Source organism: Malaya genurostris, chromosome 3 (genome assembly GCF_030247185.1).
Source record: "Malaya genurostris strain Urasoe2022 chromosome 3, Malgen_1.1, whole genome shotgun sequence".
Lineage (NCBI taxonomy): Eukaryota > Metazoa > Arthropoda > Insecta > Diptera > Culicidae > Malaya > Malaya genurostris.
In genome coordinates this window covers 156,527,595-156,539,505 of record NC_080572.1, presented here as the reverse complement: position 1 = coordinate 156,539,505, position 11,911 = coordinate 156,527,595, and the positions used below count along the sequence as shown (strand labels likewise).

The 11,911-nt window shown below is 34.4% G+C and overlaps 1 long non-coding RNA gene across 1 annotated transcript; it reads right to left on the bottom strand.

Annotated features, from left to right (window-relative positions):
* Nucleotides 1-2,763: 2,763 nt before the first annotated feature.
* On the bottom strand, nucleotides 2,764-4,244 carry LOC131437512 (uncharacterized). Its single transcript, XR_009230767.1, has 3 exons — nucleotides 4,036-4,244; nucleotides 3,782-3,946; nucleotides 2,764-3,699 (listed from the first exon to the last, which is right to left on the bottom strand). It is a non-coding gene; the product is annotated as an uncharacterized LOC131437512 (long non-coding RNA).
* Between the last annotated feature and the right edge of the window lie 7,667 nt (nucleotides 4,245-11,911).

Genomic DNA, 11,911 nt, shown 5'->3' with positions numbered 1-11,911 from the left:
CTGAAGAGATAGAATTTTTTTTTCTTCTACAAAGTTTTAGAACTATTTAAAATAATTTACTTTGTCAAATATACCAAAAGTCTAGGTCGCACCGTTTCGGATATACAAAGCGTTTTTATGGCAACCCCCTTAAAATCAGTTTTTTATTCATAAATTGTTTCGATTTATTTTGTTATGCATATGTTATGTTATGTTTGGAATAATTTTAGAATTTATAAAATCGCACATTTTTGTTGCATAGGTTTGTTCTTTCCTGGCAAAGTTATGGAACATTTTACCTTTTTTTACCTAGGATAAAACATTGCACCGAAGCGAAATATGCAACTTTATGCAGCTGATTTTTACAAAATTTATAGGAAAAGATGTGCCCAATATCATACAAAAAAATCTAAGTGCAACTCGGTGGAACTTTTTTTTATGTCTTTTCAAAGTTAGTTTTAATTACTGAATTATGGCAACCCCCTTAAAACTAGTTTTCTAGTCATAACTTGTTTCGAGTTATTTCTTTATGCATACTTCGTTTGGAATAATTGTAGAAAATATAAAATTTCATAATTTTGTAGAAGCTAATGCATAAGTTTATTATTTTCTGGAAAGTTCCGTCCCTGTCCACCATCTTCATTGGAATTAACAAGATTTTTTTTTTGCCACTAACTTTTTCGTTCCCCTTTCCCTGTTTTTTCACCATCTCGATGGCAACTAATTAGATCTCTGTCGTTTTCAAACATTTGGTTCCCACACCCCTTTTTTACTCCGTTTCCCACAATATTTACTTCTTTTTTTCATTCTCTTCCGTAACATCATATTTTCTGGAAAATTTATGCATAATTTTACTTCTTACCTAGAAAACCTTGTGCCGAAGCGAAATATGCAACTTAATGCAGCAAACTTTAATAATACTTATAGGAGAACATGTATCTTATCCAATTTATTTTCCAATGAGAATATCTTGAGTACTATTCGTGTGACTCATTTTCACTATGGTCATGCTGAAACCATGAATGGTTAAGAAACAGAGGGCGCACAGTGGTCCAAAACTGGAAAAAGACGGCCAAAAGTCTGTACTTTCACTGTTTTTTAAGAGCTAACGTGTCTTCGAAGAAGTTTTACAAAATTATATAAAGCTTCTTTTGAAAGTAGTACCTTAATATTTGTTAAAGGTGTAGTACCGATTTCGAAAAAAAATAATTTTGTTTATGACGAAAAATTTTTTTTTCTATCTCATATCAAAGAAAAAAACATTTCAAGTATTTTTGCTGAAGATATGAATAATGTAAAAAAATAGTTTAAATAGATATTCGCTTTATTTTAAAAACAGTTTTATTTTGATTTACCTACATAGAATTTATCTGTATTACCTAAGTATCAACTACAAAGTTAGCATTTAAATGAGTAACTTTTCCCAATACTTTTTACAACCTAATCAATCAATTAGGTAGTTAATGTTACCTAATAAATCATTACAATATGTCACTTAGTCGCATTGCATTTGATCAATCAGTATCAGTCACTCTATCGTATTGTTTTATGGAATCGCTTATTTGTAACCTAAGAAAAAACCGTACATTTATGCCTTGGACGAATTTTTGTATCTTTGTTATATTGTACAGGCTGTTGAAAAAAGGCTTTGTGTGGAATACCCCATGGATTATTACTATACATGCTATGCACGTATGCAAATATATGAAAGATATTTCTATCCTATTTCCGACTACCAGTCTGGACGCGCGTAAACACGCATAATTCATGCTTGCACGCGCAACTTAAGCAAATTGTTGCGATTTTTAGTTTGTTACTTTTTACAATTGACAATATTAGAATAAATCTAAGTGGAACTAGATGCAATTTTAGGCCTTTTCAAATTTAGTTTTAATTATTGAAAATCCGAAAAATTATCAAAACTTCAACACATATTTAAAAAATGGAAAAATGTTTTCTAGACAAAATATGATAAAGTATTGTTAAAGTACAAACCTTTACGAAAAGATTCCATGTTTAAACGTGTAAATAAATTGAGTTATCGCGAAGCAACACGATTTTTAAGACGAGATGTTGATCGGGCGACGCTCACTGCAAAAGTGAGTTACAGAAATAGCAGACGCGTGACGCCCTGTGTTTCTTAACCATTCATGGTTTCAGCATGGCCATAGTGAAAATGAGTCACACGAATAGTACTCAAGATATTCTCATTGGAAAATAAATTGGATAAGGTACATGTTCTCCTATAAGTATTATTAAAGTTTGCTGCATTAAGTTGCATATTTCGCTTCGGCACAAGGTTTCCTAGGTAAAAAAAGGTAAAATTTTGCATAAATTTTCCAGAAAAGAATAAACTTATGCATTAGCTTCTACAAAATTATGAAATTTTATATTTTCTACAATTATTCCAAACGAAGTATGCATAAAAAAATAACTCGAAACAGGTTATGACTAGAAAACTAGTTTCAAGGGGGTTGCCATAATTCAGTAATTAAAACTAACTTTGAAAAGACATAAAAAAAAGTTCCACCGAGTTCCACTTAGATTTTTTTGTATGATATTGGGCACATCTTTTCCTACAAATTTTGTAAAAATCAGCTGCATAAAGTTGCATATTTCGCTTCGGTGCAAGGTTTTATCGACGACACGACCAGGCACTCCGAAGGAAAATTTGAATAGAAAGTGTCCGTAGGTGATTTACCTCCAGGTACCATAGTATTGAGCGCCCCTTGTTATTGATGGAAATAATCTTCTTCAGCAACACTGTTCTGGTTGCTATACGTGTGTTACCTAGGGACCCTTGAAGTATAAATAAACAAACAAATTGACGAAGTATTTTGCTCTATTGCCGATAGCCGTTCATAAAAAAGTCCTAGAAAAAAAACCAACATAAAACTGTCGCTTTTGTCCCGAATGTATTTATTTTAAGGTACCTAAAGGATCAGAATTCGATTGACAATGGAAAGGCTTAACCAGAATCTTGCGCAAAATGGTTCAGCAACATAAACATATTAAAGAATCGCACAAAGTGATGAAATGTTTTATCCTAACTCAGGAAAGCCTCGCGGTTCCAGAAGAGGAACTGCGAAAGTGTTTCAAAGCTTGTTTACAAGTGTTAGAAAAATCATGACGCGATCATGTATTGCCAACTCTTATGGAACTGAAGAAAACCTTAGTATATGCTCGGGTGACGAGAACGTGGCTGCAACGCAAGACTTCTAGAATCGAAAATTTATGTTTCTAATAAATGAATGAATGCTGGATCTTGTAATTATCTGAATTTTTTAATAAAAATAAATTCAAAATTCAATTTCTCAGTAATACCAATGACCATTAATGTTCCTTACTTTATTATTCATCTAATTTCGATGGCTATTTACGGGGAAAAAGAACATTCAGATTGCTACTAAAATAACACGGATCGTTTCATGCTAGATAAGTATTTCACAACTAAATGGATATAAAGTACGAAGCAGAAATTATTGTCCGATTGGTACTATCCTCATTGGTCGGCATTAAAACCTACGTGGGTAGTTCCAGAACAGCCTGGCGAACATCAAGTTGTATTGATGTAGCTCGTTTTTTCAATTGCTTGATCGTCTTCGTGTAAATAGTTCTTTTACTGATGTGCATAGGCTCATGCTCATAGAATAAGTCTGCGTCTAAATGAATCTAAATCACATTTCATGAATGTTCAATTTGGACTTCTGCAGGAAACATCTAAAACATATTCGCAAATATACTCCGTAGCAGCTCCATGTTCCAAATATTGCATCCGATTAGAAATTATATTTAATTTTACCTGCAAATTTGGCACTTGTAAGTCTTTCCATTTTATTGTAAGGTTCACGCCTGATTTTTCGGGTTCTCTTGTTATTGAGCGTGCGAACGATCACTCGTAGAACCTATGCTCGTAACATATCACCTTCAGATTACTGTTGTGGATTCCCATTACATGTCTTGAATTCTTCGATTGATGTTCGAATTTAGGTCACATTTATTATAAAATATAGAGAAATCAATATTAGCGGAAGAAACACTTTCCCAATGTTTTACCTCGTTTTATGATCGTTGATTAGTCGATCTGCAAGGATATTCGAGACTGCAGTTCTGTGTTTGGCTGTTTTGTGGTCTTTGGTCATCTCTGATTCTTCTCAGTTCACTATTCATTATATTTTATAGTCATAATAATTTATTACATTTCATGTGGATGTTTTGTAATTGAAAAACATTCGTAACCAAGGCTACTAACTGTTATTCCGAAAAAGAAGTTTTGCAGCCTGTGTTGCCAGTATCAAACATATTTCCAAGGATTTCATTTTGACATTACGAGTTACTGAGGGGTAGTTAAATTTGCGATACAGTTTTTAAAGCGAGTGGCAGGTCGTGTCGTCGGTTTTATCCTAGGTAAAAAAAAAAAGGTAACATGTTGTATAACTTTGCAGGAAAGAACAAACCTATGCACTACCTTCAACAAAAATGTGCGATTTTATAAATTCTAAAATTATTGCAAACAAAGTATGCATAACAAAATAAATCGAAACAATTTATGAATAAAAAAATGATTTTAAGGGGGTTGCCATAAAAACGCTTTGTATATCCGAAACGGTGCGACCTAGACTTTTAGTATATTTGACAAAGTAAATTATTTTAAGTAGTTCTAAAACTTTGTAGAAGAATAAAAATTTCTATCTCTTCAGAAAAAAAAAGTTATGGATCCATTTTTTGTCAAAGTAGGCCATGAACAATTAATGATAGGATCAAATTACGCGGTATATATTTGTAAATAAGTTCTTCAAAGCAACTATATGCATTAAAAGAACGGTTTGGCAGCTACTGATTTATGTCCACGTTTTTATTGATTCGAACCACTGTGCGATGGATAGAATTCCATTCAGAATACCGAAGCAATTAGTGTCTTAAGACGCTCATAGACGACGACAATCTGCAACTTTCGTCTGTAAAGTTTTCACCCAATGCAAAGCACATTTGGCGGAAATGTTGGTTGACACATTGAAACTGTGAGACTACTGTAATGATAAATGTTTTGGTTGGTTTATACTTTTGTTGATTGTTGATTAATAAAATTTCGAAAATCGAGCTCATTTAAATGTAATTCTACTCCGTTTTTAATTCCGTTGTTTGGAACTGCGATATCGTCATATCGATTGCCGCACCATTATTTTTCATAACATTGGCCCTTATTACCGTTCTCACTTCCACTGCCACTTCACTCACATATCACTTCACTTGATTTTACCTATAACCGGTATCACACTCTGTGAAGTAATCACTGCAGTGAAAAATATTACTTTTTCCAACAAAATTTTGGTGATTTGATGTTCGTAATAACAACATGCTCATCTAAGTAATTCCTTTTTTCTCTGAAGCGAATTTCGTGATAAAGACCTACATTCACTTCACTTCGTTTTCATCGTGAAGTGATACTCGTAATAAGGGTCATTGATAACCATCACGCAATGCGACATTACGTTATGTTTCATGAGTCTCAAATATTACATCACTCTTTGAAGACTTTTCAATGTTGCGTTCTGCTGTGTTCATCAATAGTTTTCTCTTGTTTAAATGGCTAACTCAAATGCATTAATTCTAGTTCCATATGACTCCAATTATTCGACAGAGCAAGTCATAATTTATTACGGCCAGTTGATACCTCATATATCGCAAAATTTCTTGAATTTATCTAGAACAGTTACTAATCTAAATAAAAACCTTATCATGCTCACATAAGTAGGATAACGAATTTTATTTGGAGCACAATTCCGAAGCAAGGAGATATCCTGGAGAGATTCTTTTAATGTGTGGACTCAAAAATTAAATCAAACTATAATTAGAGGATATGTATCGTTTTTTTTATCTGATATTTAAACAATCACAGACTTTTATCAGTCGGCAGTTTCATAAATAGTTTGAATTGGTTCGTTTGTTTATTTCTTTTGCAGCTTCTTGGTAACTATAGTTCATGGCAACTTAAACAGTGTTGCCCGGGAGGATTATTTATATCATTATCAAGGGGTCGCTCTATTTGTGGTATAGTGATTTTCACAGTTGGCTAGAAAAGATTGCGACGCGATAAGATAGCGACAAAATGCCGCAAAGATAACGAAACTGTCATTCGCATTGATTCAACCCCTTCGAAACCACAAGCCAGAAAAAAATATGTTTTAAATTGACCGTTACAATGACTATTTTTTATTTATTAAGAAATTTCAGTCATAATGAATTCATATTGATAATGCGTATGTGGCAGATTACGGCTACAACTTGCACGGATTTTTGAAGCGTGTGCTATTTATTTGACATAATGTGCGATTCGTCACCGTCACCGGAACGTCAGCTTCCGTCAAAATTAATTTAATACTTTCTTTACCGGAACGTTCACACGCTCCGTCCGTCAAAACGTTCCGTGACGGTGACGTTACGAGTGAATGACTCCATAAGAATGCATGTAATTAATGTTGACGGTGCCGGTGGCGGAGATTGACTGTGACAAAAGAAGACGGATCGTCTGAATCGCACATAATTGTTATTTTGTGCTTAGTATGTTCCCTTTTCATTTATATTTTGTTTTAATCGACCTTGGTTTTCAAAACCTCGTGCTTTATTCGATTGCGCTATTTGTTTACTCCAAAAAGTTGGTCGTCTTTGACAGATATACATTTGTTGATGCTTTCGATGAACAATGAAATAACAATTGTCGCTAAGGAATTTTACCAGTTGAAAATGCAATTGGCCTCAATCCAAGAGCCGATTAATTTTTCTTTTGGCTCTAATGCTAGTTAATTTCAATACAACAGACAGCGAACGGGTTAAAACAACTGTCCAATTTTCTGGCAGCGATGCCAGATGAAATTTTAGGCGTCTGCGTATTGGAAATGGTCCTATGCGATATATTTAGAAGTATGACGCAAAAACTAAACGAAAACCCTACAGTAATAGCAAATGTCATTAAAATGGACGATTGTTTATAAAAATTTTGAAAATCTGCAAAAAAGTCGGGTTAATTGCAAAATTTGCTAACAAACGAAATTGCAAATTTACATATCAATCTGCAAACCTGGCATCAGTTGTTCTGACGCTCATTATTTCGCTATCCTGCGACGATTCCGTCGCATTCTATGTCCAGCTGAAAACCACTATAACTGGCGGTAAATCGTTCACGGATAATTTTAATGCTGTTTTTTCTTCGGAGTGCCTGGTCGTGTCGTCGATTGAATGCTGGATGACTTCATAATTAGTAATGTTCACTTGCCACTTGTTTAATTAACGATTTAAAACTTCAAAAACTACCCGACAAACTATAAAAGTCTTTAAAAATATGAGATGAAAGTTTTTCACTTAGTTCACTTGATTACGCTTTGTTTTCGTCTCATTTGGTTTTGCAAAGTTGCCAAGTTTTCTCATAATGTTACAAAAAATAAATTGTTTTACTTCTTCAAATTATTATCAAAAAGTATGTTTTTGGTATCCGTGACATTAGTTTAATTATATTATTGATAATAATACTACAATAAAACTGTTTTTGCTTCGAATATTACCAGAAAGAGCATGTTAAATACTAATGAAATAATCATTGTGGCAAATCTAGTAGCACTGGTGTCATTCCGCTATACGTCAACATAACGCTGTGAAATGTGGTGTGTTTCATCGGCTGTGCACAGAGATGCCAGATATTTTCATAGAAAATATGTATTCCGTTGCATAGAAAGTCAATATCTGCTCTATCTGTTTTCACTAATGAAATGATGTTAACAGATAGTTCTTTATATATCCGTAAGTCATTGCCCCGCTCACGAGAATATTCAACAATGACAATGACCACAAACAATGTGATTTAAAACAACGTAATTGCAAACGATGTATTTCGTGAATATATGTATTAATACGAAATTATTTTAAACATTTACAGAAACATAAAATGTGGGATTTTATATGAAAACAAAACATATAAGGTAAGATAAAGTAATTTTTATTCTCATTGGTTGAAAATCGTTTCGTTTGAAGTCGAAAATAACTCAGTTTCGAACTTTACTGCTATCAACTGAAGTGGGTTGGGAGCTTAGCTACAAGCGTAACTTGCATTCTTTTAAATGCATTACTAATACCGTTTTTCGTTAAAAAGTACTGGTGGCGTAGATTGCTCTGGTTTTCCTTTTTTGAGCATAAATGCAATATTCTGATCGCTTTTCATTGCATTTGATTGGTTGAAAGAAAAAACGTCGAGCTCTGATACCGGCACTGGAAATAGAGGTTATATTAGGGAAAATTAGTATGAATAATTTAAAATTAAACCCGTGGCAGTTATAGCGTTAATGATATTCTTCATTACAAAATATTTCATATTACTTACCCAGAAAACGGAAAAATCTTGTAAGTTTTCCCTGAACTTACGAACTTAGCTCTTAGCTCACGAATGGCCAACAACGTTTGACACAAACAGCATTGAACTGGGAAAAAACACTTTAATTTATTAATGCGCGCAATAGTGTAATATCACATAATTTTTGTGAGAAGTATAGATGTGCATTAATTTCAACGTGTTATTAACACCTAAAAGTGTAATAACACGCATTTCATAGGACAGAATTTTACACGAGCAGAATTATATCGACGTTCTCATGCTTGATATTACATTATTTGATGAAAATTGTTTACTCTATAACTTCGATTGCGTTATTATGTCAATTTGCACACAAGATTCAAATAATTTGATGTTTATAAATTCAGTACGTTGTTTTGTTGTAATAATTATCACTTATGAAAAAATGCAATATTGTCTCCAATTAACGAGTACGTCTTTATTTCAAGCACATTAGTAAAAATTACATCGAGGATTATTACAACTTTTTTTGCTGTGTATATATATCAGTTCAAATTGATTCAAAATTTTTATATAAATGTTTGTCAGTATTCATAATCAATTATCTACATAAAAGATTTCCACTTTAACATGTGATTTGTCCGTTGATTAATATGCTTTTAAAGAATCACTGCAATCAAATACTAAAAGATACTCAGAGAGCAAAGTCAATTTTTTTACTTCTCACTTTCTATGAACCTGTACAAATCTGTATTAAATTTAGGAAATCTGTACAAAATTTGCACTTTGATATAAATCAGTATGCGAACGCAAAAATCTATACAATACAAATAAATCTGTATAAATGGCATCTCTGGCTCTACACTTTGTTTTAAGAAGGGCTAATGAATTAATAGTAACAATTACATTTTGGTTTTCATTTAAAGTTCACCAAATTAACTTTACAGTAAAGTTGTAAATTCAAAGCGAAACGACCGAAAAATGTTTAGACGTTGAAATGATTTCAAACTGGTCCTAAAAATATCGTATGTTGGCTCATAGTTTGCATTAGGCCGTTTTTAAGACGAATTCTGACATTTTGAACCTGAGAGTGTAAAAGTTGAATATTTTGTTTTGATTGCTGTCGCCATTGCTATTTTATAGGATGAATAAAGGATCAACGATAGGATGGATAAAAATCCATTGAGATGAAATTAGGAGCAGAGTAGTGAACACATTATAAGTGTTTTTAGCTGTTTCATGAAGGTTAGTTAAATTTTCAAGAAATGTGAATCAATTCTCAGCGTGGAGCAAGGCGAATGGATATGAAATAGTAATATGAAATAGTTATAGTGATTTTAGTGGCTAAATCGGGGTTTGAAGGCGACGTCCTTACAAATGAGATGAAATACACTCAAATAAAAATTCACGTTCGATTCACTTGAAAAATCACGTAGAATGGTTTCAAATGTCAAATTGAATATTTTACGTGACGAAAATGAATGTTATACGAACATCCCCTAAAATGAATAGAGTCATAACATAAGGTTTACGTGAATTGACCAAACGTCAAACAATCTACGTGAATTTTCAGTGTGAAAAACTCGATTTTGAAAATGGCGAACAGTGGCCCTCGAAGTGTAAGTAGTGTAAATATTTGCGAGAAAAGTTATTTAATTGAAATTTTTTACTCCATCGACCGGACCATTCCAGTATGAAAGTTTCCATGTGTTCAACTGGACCGAGTGCCTGCGTGAGTCCGGAAGTTTACCCGCTTACAACAATAGATATTCACGATCAAAAACTTATCACTCTCTCAGAGGGTAAATTTTGAAAAGGCACCTCATAGTAAAGTAAGTCGTATTCACGACAAAAACAACACCGCGATAATACTTACAAAAGTGGCCACACTAGAATAAAGGCCTAAGAAGTTTTTTTTTATCCCCCTCGTTGAAGAGACACGAATATCACGACCAGCGGAACAGTTTAGCACTGGTGTAATGATTGTAAGGTCAAGGTGACCATCCGAAACCAACGCGTATGAGCGAAGGAATCGGCAATCTGACGCATCATTTTGCGAATAAGCAAAGCCGTCTGACATAATAAAGCAAGCCAACGAGCGACACAACCAGGAGTGCATGCTACGATGTATGTATACTTAAACGGTGGTGAACTAACCCATATGGGCGGAGCCTACCGAAAAATGCGTTGCTAGGCGACGAACCAAAACAATCGCGGCCATATTTACGGCTAAAAGCCGGGCAAACCGAAACAAAAACATAGCACGGGGAAAAGAAGCGGTATATGACAATAATAACAATAAACCGACATTGACTTTGAGTATGGTATGACTCACGCGTGGCGAGCAATAACGATCACCCGCAAACGAAGGGAAATGTTTCTAGATGTTTACAACGAAAAAAGGTATTGAGCAAAACTAACAAAGACGTTCGCAGATGTCAAGACTAGAAGAAATAGGCGAGTATATTGCACACGAATACGAGAATTTATACAAAAATAAGACTAGAGCAAGATCATTACAAGGGATCCTAGCCAAGAAGGAAACACTTAAGGAAGCCTTCGCCGAATTCGAACAACTGATCGGAGGTTACGAGTTTCGGGTCTCAGTAAGTGAATGGATCAAACTAACAGACCTTTATAACGTCGTGCGAACAAAATATGAGGCAGCATCGAAAATCCTAAGCGAATCAATCGTTATAGAAACCAAACAAGATCGCCCTACCGGGCGGCACAGAAGTATATCGGAAGCTGGGAGTACAAAACATAATATAGCACAGCGTCAAAGAGTGCATTCAGCTATTGAGAATAACAACAATTACGAAGAGTCCCAAAAGCCAGGATCAAAACCGTACAATACCAATAATTCAAATAACAACATGAGCCTCCCGGACGGAACATATCGGTTCCCAAAAACCGAAGCCATCCAGTGCATACCGGATTTTCATGGGTCATTTAATGAGCTTAATGCGTTCCTATATCACATAGAGCATTTTGCGGATGAAATACCGGAAGGTATGCCGCACAATGAGCTAATTTATGTCGTTTTATTGAAACTTAAGGGAAAAGCGGCGAACAGCATATTAAAAATCAGAGCCGAAACTTGGCCGGAGACAAAAGCGAATTTAGTAAGAGAATTCGGTGAAGTGATTAAAATCGAAAATGTGTTAGCAGATATGGAGACTTTAAGACAAAACCCGCGAGAATCTTATAAGTCATACAAAAAACGTGTAATGAAAATAAAGGAACATATAGATCTATATAATGAAGGCGCCCAAGGAAACAGCGCATTAGATAAGAATTTGAGGTTGCATTGCATAGCAGGCCTGAGAAACGATGATCTCAGGAGAACGGCCCAGGGACAACGAAACATGGCTCTGGGAGAATTGCTAGACTTTCTCGAAGAGCAACACGTAGAATGTGAGCGGCTATTAGACCTAGGAGAGAGACTGAGATGCATGGAAATCTCTGGCTCACGGAACGCAGTAGGCAAACAAGAAACCACAGAGAAAGGAACAGCTTTAACAATACGAATACTACAGCGGACAGCGGTATGAGGCAGAATTACAGGTACCCGCAAGGAGAAGGATTCAG